Below are 16,560 nucleotides of genomic sequence, written 5' to 3' on the forward strand. Positions count from 1 at the left end.
CGTGTGTGTGTGTGTGTGTGTGTGTGTGTGTGTGTGTGTATGCTAGCTCAAACATCTCTGTTACAGCATGCCCATTGTGAGTGGGAGCATTGAGCAAGATCCTGACCCACCAGCAGGTTCTAATCACACACATTCCTCAGGATTAACCAGCCAATTAACAATAAGAGATCCATTGTGGCCCTGTCTCCTTGTGCGTCACACTTGAAAGGATTTGTATTTACATGTGTGTGTGCATTACAGCAAAGTGGTTTCTGATAGTAACAGGACTTGAGAATTTCTCTTGATTTGGTTGCTCATTCTGTATTTTGATGTGCTGGACATCTGCACATGGCAGCGTGCACAGGTGTCAATCCATCCATACATCCATCCATGTGTGTGTGCAAACAAGAACATAAAGAGCATCTCAAGCCTATTGTTGAGAGCAGGAATGTGCTGGTTTGTTGTACCACCTCAAAAACTAATTTAACACGCGATCGTTCATGTCGGCTCATTTCCTTTTATGTTTTCTGTCTTTTATTTGTGCCTGATGAGTTTCGCTGCTGTGGATCGGGGTGCATCACCTGTTTAGTCCTCCGGTGACGCACCTCACCAGTGCGGCCGGCGCGCACTCCACTGTTTTAGCGGTCGGTAGATCTTTTAGAACTGCAGTTCAAAGGTAACTCATAAGGTGAATATATATGAACCCAGGTAGCAGTTTCTCTTTAGGATTGAGAGGAGATGCAGGAAGATAATAAACAGGCAGGACAGAAAAATAGTCAAATAAAAACAAGTTAGTTTTTGTACCTGGTGGTTGCAACAAACAGACACCATTGAAGGTAATCAGAAAATGAAATAATTATTTTAATGTTTAGAGCAGCAGGAACTCTGAGAGGCTGCAGGCGCATCAGTGAGTTTGTGGCCGCTGTGCAGGGGGAGGGGGGAGAGGGGGAGGGGGGAGAGGGCTGAAGCAGAGCAGTAAAGATGCAGAAACTACCGTTGTTAAGAGAGATGTGTGTTAGCTTAGAAAATGTGGGCGCAATTTTAATTGTCAAAAACTTCAGCGAACCAACCCGCCTCAGGTGTATGACGTCATCAACGACTAGTCAAAGTCGACTCGATTTTCATTACTTCACTGTCGAATAAAAAAAATTAAGTCATGCAGCCTGTAGTATCAGGTCCTCGATAGTGTATTTACCATTGTGAAATATTTATCCCCATCCACCTTTTCATGCTATTGGCACCTCTAAACTGACGTTTCTTTTCTTTTCCCTCCACAAATTAAATGTTTGCTGCATATCGTTGTCCTCCTTCAGTCATCGGTGAATAAACGTTCATATTTACAGACTTTTTCCACAATGCGTTCTTCAATCTGTTCTGTGTCTGCTGTCAAATATATCTTTACGTTTGAAGTGGCAAAGGCGGTGCTGTTTACAGAAAGCAGCATCCTGACCAATCGCAAGCTTGCGGTCTCAGTCACTTTCGACGGATAGTTAAAAATTGGCGCATGTCTCCGTCACCCTCTGCGAGGCCCGTCGGAGAGCTCTGGCACCGAGGCATAATGGTGCTGCGTGTCTCCTTACTGATGCAGATGGACAAGTTTAAATTGGGCTTTAAGTGTTCTAAAAGAGGCTATCATAGCAGTACAGGGTAAAACATCTGCTGAGGTGCAGACACACAACACTATCATATGTCGATGCAAGGGCTCTCCATCTGTCTAATGCAACTGAGAGTGCACATCTGTGAGTGGTCGGCCCAACAACAGCGGGCGACATCATCGGTGGGATGTCTGTCCACCAACGCCCCTGTTTCCTTCGCTTCCAGAGACTTCTTTGTAACAAATCCTCAAGATCAAGCACTTCCCGCTCATCGAGAACTCGCTCTCTATTGGCTATTGCTCCCAGGTGTTTACAAGATATTTTTTCTTGAACTTTAAATAGAAATAGAAATAAAAAAATGACAAACTCTGATGTCACATAAATGGTAAAGGGCTCGAACTTGACATAGCACCTTCTATAACCCTACAAACAAGGTGTGTGAAGTGTCGTACTTAAGGACAGAACGATGGTGACAAGACAAGACAGCTTTATTTATAAAGCATATTTCCTACACAAAGGCAACTCATTGTGCTTTACAGCAATAAGAACAGACAAGACAAACACTAAACTGAACAATGGAATTACACATACCAAAACTAGAAGACTAACATAACATCAATAAGACATCGAGAATAGAACTAAATGTGGTCAGCCAGGAATAACTGAGTAAGAGAAAACAAAGATGAAGCTGAAAGTGTAAGGAAACTAAAACTAAGGCAGTAAACACCGGTACAATGAACTACAACAATAAAACTGTTGAAAACTAGCAGAGTTTCAATGCTTTGAATTACTAACATTCAAAATATCGAGGCAGACCAAAACTAAAGCTGTGAAACTGGTCCAAAGAACTGCTGGAGACATTGATGACTAAAGGCAGAAAACTAACAGAAACTCAAGTCTTTGAGTGGATTAAAAGACTAACCAGGAATTATTTAATGTTGGACGACTATAACTAAGGCAGTAAAAACTGGTACAATGAACAACAGAAAAACACTGTTTACACTGGAGGCCAAGGGAGAACAAATTCAATTCAAAAATACTTTATTAATCCCAGAGGGAAATTGATTTGAAATTGAAAGCGATCATCAAGTCCTTCATGGTTCTGTAACCTCCCACCCAGATCCACAGTCCAATGTCAGGAATAGGTTAGGAGAAAATCTGAAAATCATAAAGCTAAAAAAAAAAAACATGTCTTCTGCGTCCTTAACAGGAAGATGATCCACTTCCAGGAATCCAAAATGTATCCAACTGGGTGCATTCCATGAAGGAATATGGAATCTGGAAATATGGGAATATGGGAGGCCCTTCTCCGTTCTGAAGGTTGTTATAATTTAATCAACATTGTTCTGCGACAAGTTGACCAGATGCATCATTTTAAATTTTAATTTCAGAAAGAATCCAAAGATTTATTCTCAGAAAAGACACGACAAAGAGCTTTGGGAAGATAAGGGGAAGAGCGTCTGCTCATTTCAAGTGCCAGGAGAGAAAAAGGGGAACAACTCTGCTTTAAGGATGCAAGTAAATTTGTTCATGCATGTCCAATAATCTACAGTAAAACCCAATGCTTGTCACTTTAAAAGTCATGATTTTCACTTTACAAAAGATGTTATTACGCTTTAGAAAGTTTTTATTGGTGGGTAGTGTTACAAAGTAGTATTGTTTTAAATACTTGTAATCTAATTACACAAATAAAAAAATAAGTACAGTTCTTCTAAAGTGTGTGTGTGTGTGTGTGTGTGTGTGTGTGTGTGTGTGTGTGTGTGTGTGTGTGTGTGAGTGAACAGGTGTTGAAAGGCTAAAGCCCCAGATGATAGTCAAGACAGGAGGTGTGTAATGTCAGTTAACACACACACACGAGAACAGCGCAGCATGCAGCCCCAACCTGCTGCTGTAGGCAGGAGATTAGACATCCGTCTCCCCTTAGGAGACAGCAGGACACACACGTGCTCCCACCATGGGGTAAACAGTCTGTGAAATTGATCAAGATGCCAGACAATAATTACAACAGAGGCATGATGGGATGGATCCTCTCCTCTCCTCTCTGAAACGATCAGAGCGATGAATAGGACCCACACCGCCAGTCGGTTCTCTCTTAATATTTTACAAGACCATCCAGTTAAAACACTTAAACCTGTTTCTTCTCTGAACATCAATTATTGTGTTCTACTACAGCTTTTAACACCACAGTCAACATTTTAGCCTCCTGAGTCCCTTCATCCATATATAACAGTTTAGACCACTTTTGCTTACTCATATTAATGGTTAAATTGTATTCTTTGAGCTTCTAATTATTCAAAAATAAAAGATTTTGTATAATTATAAGGGATACTCATGAAGTACTAATGGAAACCGTGTTCCCTCGCCCGGATGTGGGTAACCGGGGCCCCCCTCTGGAGCCAGGCCTGGAGGTGGGGCACGTTGGCGAGCGCCTGGTGGCCGGGCTTTCGCCCATGGAGCCCAGCCGGGCACAGCCCAAAGAGTGGGCTCACCCTCCACTGAGCGACCTGACTTAGTGTGGAAGACCTGATGCTGCCGGGGCAGAGGGCTCCTCTGATGGCGTTTCCTTGCGTTACCATACTTGGCTCATCTGGACTCAGCCTAATATAATTTTTACTTGTGTGTGTGTGTGAGTCTGTGTGTGTGTGTGTGCGTGTGCTTGCATATGTTTGTTAATGTTTTTAACCTGTTATGGGAATCTGGGGTCATTTTGTAAAGCACTTTGAATCACACTTTGTTTGAAAAGCGCTTTAGAAATAAAATTTGATTGATTGATTGATAATCCAGTCCTCTCGGACCACTTTCTGATAACCTTTGAGTTTTTAATAACTGAGTTCTCGAGACATGAAAGTAAATTTCACTATAGTCGGTCTCTATCTGACAACGCTGTTGCATCATTTAAATCAACTGGTCCATCTTTACTGTCCTCAGCATCTCAGAGGCATGTAGCAGAGGGCAATATTCTCATTTCTAGCCCTTCACAAATTTATGCCTTAGTTCATAATGTTACTTCCTCTTCACGTGTGGCATTAGATCATTTTGCCCCTTTAAAAAAGAAGGTAATTAAGCACAAGAAGTTGGCTCTCTGGTTTAAATCTCATTTAAGAACTTTAGACAAAATTCTAGAAAATTGGAGAGAACATGGCGCTCTACACACCAGGAGTCCTACTTATCCTGGAAAAATAGTCTTGTGCTTTATAAAAATGAGCTTCAACAAACTAGAACCGCATATTTTACAGAGAAAAATAAGAATAATCCTAAATTTCTTTTCAGTACAGTTGCCAAAATTACACAGAATAATAGCTCTGAACCATCTATTCCCTTAGCCCTCAGCAGTAACGACTTTATGGGCTTTTTTACAAGTAAAATTAATTCTATTCGAAACAAAATCTTTAGCATCCTCCCTAATGCGATTTCTTCTTCCTCAGTAAGTGAGGTAGCATCAGAGGTAACTGTAGAACCTCATCTGTGTTTGAACTGTTTTGATCCAGTTGAGCTTTCAGAGTTATCAAAAATAGTAGCTTCGTCTAAACCAGGGCTTCTCAACCCTGGTCCTCAGCACTCCCTGTCCTGCATGTTTTCAATGTCTCTTGTTCAAGCACACTTGATTTACACATTTGAATTACCTCCTCAGGAGGACATCAAGTGCTGCAGAAGCCTGTTAATCAGTCATTAATTTAAGTCTGGTGTGTGGAAGTAAAGAAACAACATGGAAAGGCAACATGGTAAAGATGTCGGACAGGGGGGCGCTGACGAACAGGTTTGAAAAACACTGATCCAAACCTTCAACTTGTATTTTAGATCCAATAAAACCAAATTATTTAAAGATGCATTTCCTTTGGTTACTGCTCCCATTCTAGATAAAATCAATCTATCCTTAGTAAATGGATATGTACCACAGGATTTTAAGGTTGCTGTAATCAAACCTTCACTTAAGAAGCCTTCTCTGGATCCAGATGACCCAATGAATTATAGACCAATATCTAACCTTCCACTTTTATCCAAAGTCCTGGAGAAAATAGTGGCCATCCAAGTGAGCGTTTAAACACTAATGCTCTGTTTGAGGAATTTCAGTCTGGTTTTAGAGAGTATCACAGCACTGAAACTGCATTAGTGAGAGTACAAATTATATTCTCATGGCCTCAGATAAGAATCTTGTGTCTGTTCTACTCTTGTTAGATCTCAGTGCTGCCTTTGACACAGTTGATCACAATGTTCTTTTAGAAAGACTTGAACATGTTGTAGGGATCAAAGGAACAGTGTTAGGCTGGTTTAAATCCTACCTGTCTGACAGATTTCATTTTGTAAATGTCTTTGTCTTCGTCTTCGTCTTCCTCCGCTTATCCGGGTCCAGGTCGCGGGGGCAGCATCCCAATTAGGGAGCTCCAGGCCGTCCTCTCCCCGGTCTTGTCCACCAGCTCCTCCGGCAGGACCCCAAGGCGTTCCCGGACCAGATTGGAGATGTAACCTCTCCAATGTGTCTTGGGTCGACCCGGGGGCCTTCTGCCGGCAGGACATGCCCGAAACACCTCCCCGGGGAGGCGTCCAGGAGGCATCCTGACCAGATGCCCAAACCACCTCAACTGGCTCCTTTCGATCCGGAGGAGCAGCGGTTCTACTCCGAGTCCCTCCCGAATGTCCGAGCTCCTCACCCTATGTCTAAGGCTGAGCCCGGCCACCCTACGGAGGAAACTCATTTCGGCCGCTTGTATCCGCGATCTCGTTCTTTCGGTCATTACCCAAAGCTCATGACCATAGGTGAGGATTGGGACGTAGATCGACCGGTAAATCGAGAGCCTGGCTTTCTGGCTCAGCTCCCTCTTCCCCACGACAGATCGGCTCAGCGTCCGCATCACTGCAGACGCCGAACCAATCCGCCTGTCGATCTCCCGATCCCTCCTACCCTCACTCGTGAACAAGACCCCGAGATACTTAAACTCCTCCACTTGAGGTAGGACCTCTCCCCCGACCCGGAGGCGGCAAGCCACCCTTTTCCGGTCGAGAACCATGGTCTCAGATTTGGAGGTGCTGATCCTCATCCCAGCCGCTTCACATTCGGCCGCGAACCTACCCAGCAAGAGCTGAAGGTCAGAGCTGGATGAAGCTAGGAGGACCACATCATCCGCAAAAAGCAGAGACGAGATTCTCCTGCCACCAAACTCGACACACTCCACACCACGGCTGCGTCTAGAAATTCTGTCCATAAAAGTGATGAACAGAACCGGTGACAAAGGGCAGCCCTGGCGGAGTCCAACCCTCACTGGGAACAGGTCCAACTTACTACCGGCTATGCGGACCAAACTCACGCTCCTCTGGTAAAGGGACTGAATGGCCCTTAACAGAAAGCCACCCACCCCATACTCCTGGAGCGTCCCCCACAGGGTGCCCCTGGGGACACGGTCATAAGCCTTCTCCAAATCCACAAACTTATCGTGGACTCCCCCTTGAACCGTCACCTTATCGTGGTGGAGGAGTTTGAGTGCCCTAATGATCCTAGGAGCTATGTTGTCTGGGGCACTTAGTGCCCCTGGCAGGGTCTCCCATGACAAATTGGTCTTAGGTGAAGGGTGAGACAAAGAACGGTTCGAAGGATCTTTCATGGCGGTTAAAACGAAGAGTCGGAGTACCCGGCCCGGAGGGTCACCGGGGTCCCACCCTGGAGCCAGGCCTGGGGTTGGGGCCCGTGAGCGAGCGCCTGGTGGCCGGGCTTTCGCCCATAGGGCCCGGCCGGGCCCAGCCCGAACCGGATACATGGGCTCGTCCAACTGTGGACCCACCACCCGCAGGAGGAACATGAAGGGTCCGGTGCAATGCGAATCGGGTGGCAGACCAAGGCGGGAGCCTTGGCGGTCCAATCCCCGGACAAGAAAACTAGTTTTTGGGACATGGAACGTCACCTCGCTGGCGGGGAAGGAGCCGGAGCTTGTGGCAGAGGTTGAGCGGTACCGGCTAGATATAGTCGGACTCACCTCGACACATTGCATTGGCTCTGGAACCCGAGACCTGGAAAGGGGTTGGACACTCTACTTTGCTGGAGTTGCTCCGGGTGAGAGGCGGAGGGCTGGGGTTGGCTTTTTTTTTAGCCCCGAGACTCTCTGCCTGTGTGTTGGGGTTTACCCCGGGGGACAAGAGGGTAGCTTCCTTGCGCCTTCGGGTCGGGGAACGGGTCCTGACTGTTGTTTGTGCTTTTGGGCCAAATATCAGTTCAGAGTACCCACCCTTTTTGGAGTCCCTGGGACGAGTGCTAGATAGTGCTCCATCAGGGGACTCCATTGTCCTGCTGGGGGACTTCAATGCTCACGTGGGCAATGACAGCTTGACCTGGAGGGGTGTGATTGGGAGGAACGGCCCACCTAATCTGAACTCGAGCGGTGTTTTGTTATTGGACTTCTGTGCAAGCCGCAGTTTGGCCATAACGAACACCATGTTCGAACATAAGGATGCCCACCGGTACACTTGGTACCAGGGCAGCCTAGGTCACAGGTCAATGATAGATTTTGTAGTCGTATCATCTGACCTGCGGCCGTATGTTTTGGACACCCGAGTGAAGAGAGGGGCGGAACTGTCAACTGATCACCACCTGGTGGTGAGTTGGATCAGATGGCAAGGGAACATGCTGCGTAGACCTGGCAGACCCAAACGCATAGTGAGGGTCTGCTGGGAACGCCTGGCAGAAGAACCTGTCAAGACGGTCTTCAACTCCCACCTCCGGCAGAGCTTTGACCACGTCCCGAGAGCAGTGGGGGACATTGAGTCCGAGTGGGCCTTGTTCCACTCTGCGATTGTCGAGGCGGCTGTTGCTAGCTGTGGTCGTAAGGTGGCCGGTGCCAGTCGTGGTGGCAACCCCCGTACCCGCTGGTGGACACCAGAGGTTCGGGGAGCCGTCAGGCTGAAGAAGGAGGCCTACAGGGCGTGGCTGGTCTGTGGGTCTCCGGAGGCAGCAGACAGGTACCGGATAGCCAAGCGGGGTGCAGCAGTGGCAGTTGCCGAGGCAAAATCTCGGGCGTGGGAGGAGTTTGGTGAGGCCATGGAGAAAGACTATCGATCGGCTCCAAAGAGGTTCTGGCAAACTGTCCGGCGCCTCAGGAGAGTAAGGCAGCAACTCGCTCACACTGTTTACAGTGGGGATGGGGAGCTGCTGACGTCAACTGAGGCTATAGTCGGACGGTGGAAGGAATACTTTGAGGAGCTCCTCAATCCCACCAATGCGCATTCCGAGGAGGAACCAGAGCTGAGAGGCCTGGGGATGGACTGTCCGATCTCGGGGGCAGAAGTTGCTGAGGTAGTCAAACAACTACACAGCGGCGGAGCCCTGGGGGTGGATGAGGTTCGTCCTGGGTATCTCAAGGCTATGGATGTTGTAGGGCTGTCATGGTTGACACGTCTCTACAACATTGCGTGGTTTTCGGGGGCAGTTCCTAGGGAGTGGCAGACCGGGGTGGTGGTCCCCATCTTTAAGAAGGGTGACCTGAGGGTGTGTTCCAACTATAGGGGGATCACACTCCTCAGCCTCCCTGGAAAGGTCTACGCCAAGGTACTGGAGAGGAGGGTCCGATCGATAGTTGAATCTCAGATAGAGGAGGAGCAATGTGGTTTTCGTCCTGGCCGTGGAACTGTGGACCAGCTCTATACCCTTGCAAGGGTGATGGAGGGGGCATGGGAGTTTGCCCAACCAATCCACATGTGTTTTGTGGATTTGGAGATTTCATTTTGTAAATGTACATGACAAATCTTCTTCATACTCCAGGGTTACTTGTGGAGTACCACAGGGTTCAGTGCTTGGACCAATTCTTTTTACTATATATATATATGCTCCCAATTGGTAAAATCATTAGACAGCATGGGATAAACTTCCACTGTTATGCTGACGATACTCAGTTATATTTATCCATTAACCCTGATTAACCTAATTGGTTAGTTAGATTACAGGCTCGTCTTGAAGATGTAAAAAAATGGATGACTCTAAACTTTTTGCTTTTAAATCAAGACAAGACTGAAGTTCTCATCTTTGGACTGGAGCTTCACTAAAGGAAACTGGTTAGTCAATCACCTGACCTGATCGGCATTACATTAATCTCCGAGAACAAAGTAAGGAACCTTGGTGTTATCTTTGACCAGGACATGTCATTTAAATCCCACGTTAAACAGGTTTGTAGGATTTCCTTCTTCCACCTTCGGAATATTGCTAAGATTAGAAGCATCCTTTCCAGGAGTGATGCTGAAAAACTAGTTCAAGCATTTATTACATCAAGACTGGATTACTGTAATTCATTACTCTCAGGAAGTCCACAGAATGTAGTTAAAAGTCTTCAGCTTGTCCAAAATGCTGCAGCTAGAGTTCTGATGAGAATTAAAAAGAGAGATCATATCTCTCCTGTCTTAGCTTCCCTACATTGGCTACCTGTTAAATTCAGAATAGATTTTAAGATCCTTCTTCTCACATATACAGGTGCTGGCCAGTAAATTAGAATATCATCAAAAGGTTGAAAATATTTCAGTAATTCCATTCAAAACGTGAAACTTGTACATTATATTCATGCAATGCACACAGACCAATGTATTTCCAATGTTCATTACATTTAAATTTGATATTCATAAGTGACAACTAATGAAAACTCCAAATTTGGTATCTCAAAAAATTAGAATATTCTGAAAAGGCTGAATATAGAAGACACCTGCTGCCACTCTAATCAGCTGATTTACTCAAAACACCTGCAAAGGCCTTTAAAAGGTCCCTCAGTCTTGTTTTGAAGGCACCACAATCATGGGGAAAACTTCTGACTTAACAGCTGTCCAAAAGACAATCATTGACACCTTGCACAAGGAGGGCAAGACACAAAAGGTGATTGCTAAAGAAGCTGGCTGTTCGCAGAGCTCTGTGTCCAAGCACATTAACAGACAGGCGAAGGGACGGAAAAAATGTGGTAGAAAAAAGTGTACAAGCTCTAGGGATAACCGCACCCTGCAGAGAATTGTGACGACAAACCCATTCAAAAATGTGGGGGAGATCCACAAAGAGTGGACTGCAGCTGGAGTCAGCGCTTCAAGAACCACCACGAGGAGACTCATGAAAGACATGGGATTCAGGTGTCGCATTCCGTGTGTCAAGCCACTCTTGAACAAGAAACAGCGCAAGAAGCGTCTCGCCTGGGCCAAGGACAAAAAGGACTGGACTGATGCTGAGTGGTCCAAAGTTATGTTTTCTGATGAAAGCAAGTTCTGCATTTCCTTTGGAAATCAAGGACCCAGAGTCTGGAGGAAGAGCGGAGAAGCACAGAATCCACGTTGCATGAGGTCCAGTGTAAAGTTTCCACCGTCAGTGATGGTGTGGGGTGCCATGTCATCTGCCGGTGTTGGCCCACTCTGTTTCCTGAGGTCCAGGGTCAATGCAGCCGTCTACCAGGAAGTTTTAGAGCACTTCATGCTTCCTGCTGCTGACCAACTTTATGGGGATGCAGACTTCACCTTTCAACAGGACTTGGCACCTGCACACAGTGCCAAAACCACCAGCACCTGGTTCAAGGACCATGGTATCCCTGTCCTTGATTGGCCAGCAAACTCGCCTGACCTTAACCCCATAGAAAATCTATGGGGTATTGTGAAGCGGAGGATGCAATACGCTAGACCCAACAATGCAGAGGAGCTGAAGACGACTATCAGAGCAACCTGGGCTCTCATAACACCTGAGCAGTGCCACAGACTGATCGAGTCCATGCCACGCCGCATTACTGCAGTTATTGAGGCAAAAGGAGCCCCGACTAAGTATTGAGTGCTATACATGCACATTCTTTTCATGTTCATTCTTTTCAGTTGGCCAACATTAGAGAAACAAACATTTTTTCATTGGCCTTTAGAATATTCTAATTTTCTGAGATACCAGATTTGATGTTTTCATTGGTTGTCACCTATAAATATCAAAATTAAACGTAATAAACATCGGAAATACATTGGTCTGTGTGCATTGCATGAATATAATGTACAAGTTTCACGTTTTGAATGGAATTACTGAAATATTTTCAACCTTTTGATGATATTCTAATTTACTGGCCAGCACCTGTAAAGTTCTTGAGGAGGGCTGCTTTTACCGAGCCAGGATCCACTGGAGGTTTCTTACAGTTAAAGAGAGTGTTCCACTCCATTGTCGGTACATTACTGCTTCGTATGAGGATTGCTGTAAAGACTCTGACACAAGTCAGTGACTCGCTGCAATCTACTGGGTCCCTTATAAAGGATACCTTTTACTGATTGGCTTAATGAATTGAACTGTTATGGAATAATTACTGTGTGAAATGCCTTGAGATGACTCATTTCTTGATTTGGTGCTATATAAATAAACTGAATTGAATCTTAACTGAATTCATAGATAAGTTTCACACTTAGAGTTAAATTACTGACATAAACTTTTACACCAGATTCAAATTTTTCCACTTTCACATGTAAGATTAAAAAAGTTGATATTTTATAAGAAGCCTGAAAAGTAAAGACAGTGATAGTGATTTTATACACTTTTATAATTTCTGGATAATCATGGTTATGTAGCAGAAATATAAAAAATAAGGTTTTATCCGTGAGGGAAACAGCTTTAATACTTTCTGATTTATTAATTCAATGCTCTGTGACTGCTGACCTGTGAATCTAAATGGACATGAAATTTGATATTATTGGTATTACAGTGACCAACATGCCTGGGACCGCACTAATCTAACTAAACAAACAGGAGGAACGTGTAGTTCCTGATTAGTAAAGCGACATGACTTATATCTTCAGTCCAGACCCACAACAGGCTGCTGCAGACCCAAATCCCCCATGGACGCTGTGCATGTATATACATCCACTAATGGCATGTACTGGTACCAGACCAGCAGGACCATTCAGCCCAGCGTGGGACCTGGACTCATGCAGAGTAATCCTTACATCACTTAATGAGGAGTAGACACACACACACACACACACACACACACACACACACAGACACGCGCACGCACGCATGCGTTCGCTCACTCGCACGCACACACACGCACACCCACACACGCACGCATACACACGCACACCCACACACACACAGAGCAGCTTTTATAGCTAAAACACTGCAGCTGAAAAACATCAGGATGATGATAATAAACTACATTCTGTTAGAATAATCTGAACTTCATGTTTATTGATCAAAATGAAAAGAAGCCAGCAGACAGTCGCACCCTCAGATTAGTCCTGTCTGATCGCCCCTCCCATCCTCCCCTTTACCATCTGTCTCTCTCTCTTCTCCCACTCGTTCCCATTTTATCGTCATGTTTCTTTGCTTCCTTCCAGTCCGCCCAGTCTGCCCAAACTCTCCCACCCAGTTTCCTCCAGGAAGAACTCACCAGTCACATCCACACCTCTCCCATCTCTTTCACACACACACACACACACACACACACACACACACACACACACACACACACACACACACACACACACACACACACACACACACACACACACACCCACACACACACACACACACACACACACACACACACACACAGAGAGTGGCTCTGACCACCTCACAAAGCTCGGTTACCTTATCAATTCTGATCGATCCGGCCATCAAACGGACAGTCCGGCTCTGTGACTCGCTCCGCGAGCACTCGGCTCTCTCCAGCCACCTTCCTCTGTCAGTCTGGCCACAAACCCCTCTTTCCTCCCTTTATCCCGAGGTAAGATACTTACTTTTCAGATAAAGCATATTATGATAAATCGGCTGAACTCTGTGCGTGTGTGTGTGTGAGAGAGAGAGTGTGTGTATCTGCCTCACACGCTCACTCGTGCACTATAAACACACAGCGTGCACACAGACACACAAATATAAACAGTTTATTGAACAACATATCAGAGGAGCAGCACAGCTGTGAAGTGTGTGTGTGTGTGTGTGTGTGTGTGTGTGTGTGTGTGTGTGTGTGTGTGTGTGTGTGTGTGTGTGTGTGTGTGTGTGTGTGTGTGTGTGTGTGTGTGTGTGTGTGTGTGTGTTCTGGGCCTTTAATGAGATACAGGTATTGGCTCTCAGCAGGAGCATGCTGGGAAAATGTCTGTTCTCCAAACAAACTAGAAATATATTAAAAATAAGAAACAAATTTTTCTGTCTTAACTGCAGATCATTTCATTAGTAAAACTTATCAGAAAACCTTTCAAACTTCATTTACTTTCAGTTCCAAATCCTTTTCTAGTTTTGATTGGTGGGAGTGATTGTTCAGTAAAACATCCTGATGGAAGCTCACACTGATAAGACGCGCTCACTAAATGGATAAGGAAGATTTTTTGTCTGTAATTGCCTGGAACAAATGAGTTCTGCATTCAATAAAGTTGGTTTGCTAATGAAATGGGATGAGAAATAGAGGAGCATATGGGCTGACGCTCTGCCACGATGTGGGATGAAAGCTGGAGGTCAGAAAAGAGAACAAATGAGTTTGGAGAAGATGAAAAGTAAATGAAAACACAATGGCAGGCCTTTGGGACGCATATGCGTGCCTGTTGCAAATGGAATGTTTACAAAACCCTTTGTGTGTGCGCGCGCGCGCGTGTGTGTGTGTGTGTGTGTGTGTGTATGAGAGTCCGTCTGTGTAGCAATATAGATTAGATGCCCGATAAGCCTCTTATGCTTGTCCTTAATTTGCTTCAGCTCTGGGTCCTAGTGCATCCGAACCAGCAGTAATTTCCTCCCAAACAACCCAGAAACACTTGTCCTGCACGATCAACCTGAAATACTTCGACTTGAACAAACACCAAATCACTGATCTAAGACCTGAGCCAAGAACACAAGATTAAAGTTTGCAAAGTAAAGGAAAAAACACGAGGAAACAGAATAAATTACTATGTATGCCTTTTTTGTTGCTCAATAAATGTTTAAAGAAAAACACAAAAGAGGATTGAATGTTAAGTTTGAAGGTTTTCCTATTACAATCCAAATTTTAACTCATGTAACATGGCTTATTATGACCAATGAAACTAAACAAAAACAAAAACAAGGAGAATGTGTCCAGATTAAAATGAAAATGTGACGGAAAAGTCAAAAGAAGAATAAAATAAGCAACCATCACTGAGCCATTGAACATATGTTTTCTCTCTGAGCATAAGGGTGTCTTTGTACTGAGTAAACTGTGTTTGTTTTACAAGGAAACGTCTTTTCTCTACTTATTTAGCAGCATCCACAGTGGAAGTTATCTGTCAACCCTTCAAAATAAGAGTCTCAAACATTCACATGATGCTATAAAAAAGGAGTTTTTCCAGAGAAATAAATATTAGTAAATTCATGTCATTTGGTGTTTTGAGTTCCATGGTGGCTGGTGTGTCGCAGCAAAAAGAGCATTTTGAGGATTTTCTGGGAAGATATAATTGTATGTTTTTCCTGACATTTGCTCTTTATTCTTGAAGTTTGCCACTCTTTTTGGAAAATAATTCTTTCTCTTGACATGACCCATCCTTCTCTTTGTCAGTGGGCCCGATACACTCACAAATAAAACCCAATAGGAATAACAACCAAACACCATTCAGAAGCCTCCTCCCGTTTAAATCACCAAACAATCGTTTTATGAGTTCTTTTACTTGCTTTAGCTAAACGGTTCGTTGTGTTTATCAAGCTAGCACACCCCCATTGCTAAATAAATGACAGTTTGTCGTTGAAAGTGTTCGTTTTGTCTTAAAAGTAAAACACAATCAATCATTAGCCGAGGCTTGTGTTGGGCCTTCTACTAAGCTAGCAGAGGAGTGCCGGAAGCGGGCCGCGCGCGCTCAGCTGATCCTCCCGGTTCCGGTTTTTAACGTTGATGTCGTTAGGTTTGCTAGCTGTCCTCCTACCGACTCAAGCTCCTGAAACGAAACAAACAAAGCACAACTAAAGCCGGTGTTGTGCCATAAATCGACTCGCTGCCAAAAAATGATTAGCCACTAAAGAAATTTTGAAAAATCAAATCGCTGGAGAATTGTTTATTTACATTTATACAACGTTTACATTCAATACAGGGCGCCATTTTACATTGTTTATTTTTTAGTATCAAGGCTGTAACATAAAGAAAGCCAGTTCTTACCATAAACCATCTTTCAATCGCAAATATTGCAAAAAGGATTAATATATCCTCATTGTGAACGTTTAAGACAAATAGCAACACTTAAAACAACTTCTGAACTGGGAAAAACTAAGCTAATCATTTTTTGGCAGCGAGTCGATTTATGGCACAACACCGGCGTGTCCACGCGCCAGGCCGCCTCAATTACCTTTTAGAATGAGGCTAAACAAACGTACAAACGTTTAAAATGAAATTTTAAACAACAACAACAAAATATTATTATTATAGTTATTGTTATTATTGTTGTTGTTGTTATTATTATTATTATTATTATTATTATTATTATTAGTAGTAGTAGTAGTATTGTTATTATTGTTATTATTATTATTATTATTATTATTATTATTATTATTATTATTGTTAATGATGGATACCGGGGGCATGCTGCGGATCAGAAGCGGATTGAACACCAGAACAACGAGGTCTTTGTGTTAGTTTTAATCCGGTCCGTACCCACTTCTCTCCACTCAGCCTAATTATTTCAGGAGGCCAATTTGGAATAAAGCTCTGAACAATAAAGGAGTCCTTATGGTCAGAACTCAAAGCGCCTTCTGTACATTTTAAAATCATTATTCGATCCATGTTAAATAAAAAATGATTTTTTTTGTGGATTTTAAAATAAAATTTGCATCAACACGTGCGTTGTAGCGATCTGCACGAATTACTAAGCGAGTTATGGCAACAATGATCAATTTGAAGGGAATAATTAAATAAGTGTGCAGCGCCGTGAGAGCTGACAGGAGGAGAGAGAGAGAGAGAGAGAGAGAGAGAGAGAGAGAGAGAGAGAGAGAGAGAGAGAGAGAGAGAGAGAGAGAGAGAGAGAGAGAGAGAGAGAGAGAGAGAGAGAGAGAGGAGGGTTCTGCGCGTGGACTTGGGTAAGAAGTTTCTAA

General features: G+C 44.3%; 1 long non-coding RNA gene across 1 annotated transcript in view; it reads right to left on the minus strand.

The window, feature by feature from the left end:
* The window catches only part of LOC139062560 (uncharacterized), a 31,137-nt gene extending 17,850 nt beyond the window's left edge, over positions 1 to 13,287 (minus strand). The window contains exon 1 of the long non-coding RNA XR_011516111.1: positions 13,132 to 13,287. This is a non-coding gene — a long non-coding RNA (uncharacterized lncRNA). The remainder of the gene's footprint in view (positions 1 to 13,131) is intronic.
* Positions 13,288 to 16,560: the final 3,273 nt, after the last annotated feature.

The sequence above is a fragment of the Nothobranchius furzeri genome, chromosome 13 (genome assembly GCF_043380555.1).
Source record: "Nothobranchius furzeri strain GRZ-AD chromosome 13, NfurGRZ-RIMD1, whole genome shotgun sequence".
Lineage (NCBI taxonomy): Eukaryota > Metazoa > Chordata > Actinopteri > Cyprinodontiformes > Nothobranchiidae > Nothobranchius > Nothobranchius furzeri.